The following is a 3277-nucleotide window of genomic DNA, read 5'->3' on the forward strand; positions in this document are numbered from 1 at the left end:
GGCAGATAAAGGTGGTGGATGATGTGGCTGTCGATGTCTGTCTCACATTGTTTCAGCCAACTGGAGAGTGACAGTACCACAAATCACCACTGACTTCAACGAGAGAGGTGCAAGAATGTCTCCACCAACAACCATCAGGCGATCATTAGCCGCAATAGGTTATGGGAGCCGCCAACCCACCAGAGTCCTATTGCTAACACCAGGACATAGGACTCTATGCCTCACCTGGCAGTCCTGTGAGAACATCGGCACTGGACCTTGGGTCTCCTGGTCCGATGAGTCCCATTTCCAGTTATTTTGAGTGAACGGCAGGGTGTGTATCTGGTGGAAACCGTGCAAAGCTATGCACCCGTCATGTCAAAAGGAACTGCTCAGGCAGGTAATGGTCTAGGTTCCGTTCAACTTGCACACTTTGGAATCTCTGGTATGTCTAGACACTGTAATCTCTCTCACTGGTGAATGAACCCACCGCTTGGCAGGTATATAGGTACACTGCATTCACACAGATGGTAATTTGATAATTCACCATTTCCAGAATAACATCTCATGGACAGTGCTGTGGGCCATTCAGAGACCCATCTCTGAATGGTTCAGGTTACGTGAACATCATTGCAGACCATCTGCATCCCTTCGTGCACTCATAAGTCAATGGACTCTTCCAGCAGGACAATGCATCTCCCCACAGAGCCATGGTGAGTAGAACATGGTTCGAAGAGCATTCTACAGATTTTACCATGGAATGGCCTCCCCATTCACTATACGTGAATCTTGTGGAGCATCTTTGGGATGCTGTGGAAAGGTCCATTCCAGCATTGGATCCTCTACCCAGCAAGGCGATGGAATTATGGTCAGTGGTACGGCAAGCATGGATGGAAATACCCATGGAAAACTTTTGTGAACTAGCAGACTCAATGCCTCACCATGTGACTGCCCTTATCCAGGCAAAAGTGGGCCTACCCATTAGTAGGTAGATATCCCATGATTTCCGTCCACTCAGTGTGTACAGCTTTAGTAGCTGACGTGCCTAAAATCCTACAACAAAAAAAATTTGTGTCACCCCTTGATCCTCCTTTGTGAATTGGGGTTACATTTGCTCAGCTTCAGTCCACAGGGATTTCCTCTGAATCCAAAGATGCTCTCATAATTATAATAAAAAAAAGGGTTTGGTTACTTCCTTTGTTCCTTCCCTTAACATAATTAAACATAAAGGTACATCCACCACATGTACCTGTTTAATTTCAACAATTTCTATTCCACTTTCCTTTCATTTATTACAAAATCCTTTATCAAACTGCTAGTTTGATAAACTTCTAGCATCCACCTCTCTAGAGAATTTCTCATTTGAATATAGGTGCAAAATATTTATCAGCAACCTGAGCAGGATCAACAGTTGAACCATTGATATCAAGTGGGCCAATGTGATTCATCCCCTTTCTTCTAGTGTTTATAGAGGGAAAGGAGGGTTTGCATCCTTTGCCAAAGATCTCATAATCTACCTTAGCTTGCCTAATCTCCTTTGTGACTTGATTACAGACTAGTTTATATCTACCGTATGCATCTCTATATCACCTGATAATTTATATGCATCGTTAATCAGAAATCTTTAGGTCTAAGCCTAGAACATTATTTGGAAGGACCCAATACTTCTTGAGGTGGACTGTTATTTTATCAACTCATTAACCCTCCAAAAAAACCTGAAATTTACAGCTTCGAGAAGCTACAGGAAAACGCAAATGTATCCACTCTTAGAGGTGAATGCCATGATTTTTATGAAGCTGCAGCTCACATGCCTTTGCATAACAAAAGCGCACACTACATTGACACAGCATAGGACACAATGAACCTGAACGATGGATTAATGGAATATGGTCCTGTGGAGTGAAAACTCACTGTTTTTTTGTTTGATTGACACGTGGGAGTGGAAAGTGCCTGATCATATATCATGCATGTTTTTTCAAAGAGAGGAAATATAAAATTTTCATGCATTATATCTCAGAAATCACACCCTTAATACAAAAATGCACTACCCTATTTGCCTTAATTTTCCTCAAGCATTGAGCCTGTTTTACTGCACACTAGCATGTTTTCTCATCATGTATATATAAAAAATTGATCTTTTATTTTTTTACAAGTTGTACTATTTGCGGTAAAAAAGAACCACTGGGTGAGTGATCACAATGTACTGCTGTGGGAATTACTTAAAAGATGTAACTACCATCAAGATTAAAGGGAAGGGCTTTTGCTTTCGTAAAAGCAAAAAGGGCCTTTGCTTTCTACAGTGGCCTCAGACAGTTTTTAAATTCTGTACAGTGAGATCAACTGATGATGTTACCAATGTTGAATTCTAAATGGTAAGCCTTCAGGGACTTAATTTTGGAGGCTACTAGGCTTTTCATTCCAACTAAGAAATACCGTTCAGGGTTTAGGCATAATTGGATGTCAGATGAATTAAAGAGGCTTGTGGCAGAGAAGAAAAATGTATGGAATGCATATAAATTATCAGGTGACACAGAAGCCAACAGAAGATATAAGATAGTCTGTAATCATCACAAGGGAGGTTAGGCAGATTATAAGAAATCTTTGGCAAAGGATGCAAAGAAAAACAGCAAAAAGATACTTATGTAAACTCTAGAAGGAAAGGGATGAATCGGATTGGACCACTTCACATAGATTGGTTGACTAATGATGATCATGTTGAGATAGCTGATAAATTGAATGAGTATTTTGCATCTACATTCACACATGAGGAGTTATTCAATGAGGGGAGTGCCAGAAGTTTATCAAATGCTAACAGGGAGCTAAGTGATTTATTAATAACTGAGAGTAAAGTGGAGTAGAAATTGTTGACGTTAAACATAAGGAAAGCACCCGGGGTTGACGGCATCTATCCAGTTATATTAAAGGAGGCAGCAAAGGAAGCAAGCAAACCCTTAGCCATAATCATGAGAGCTTCCTTGGACTCAGGGGAAGTCCCCATGGACTGGAGGTGTGCAAATGCATAACCAATTCAAGACTGCAGTAATAGTTAAGACACAGTATGGGTTTGTTAAAGGGAGGTCTTGTCTGACCAATTTGATTGGATACTATGATGTGGTCACAAAGGAACCGAATGCCAAAAATAATTTTGATACCATATACTTGGATTTCAGGAAAGCTGTTGATACTGTTGCACATGGAAGACTGCTCTACAAATTGGAGAGGTATGTCATTAAGGGAAAGTTGCTACAATGGATAAAGGGATGGTTAAGTGGGAGACGACAGAGAGTAGTAATCAATG

This window comes from Mastigoproctus giganteus, chromosome 14 (assembly GCF_048544385.1).
Source record: "Mastigoproctus giganteus isolate SK-2022 chromosome 14, ASM4854438v1, whole genome shotgun sequence".
Lineage (NCBI taxonomy): Eukaryota > Metazoa > Arthropoda > Arachnida > Uropygi > Thelyphonidae > Mastigoproctus > Mastigoproctus giganteus.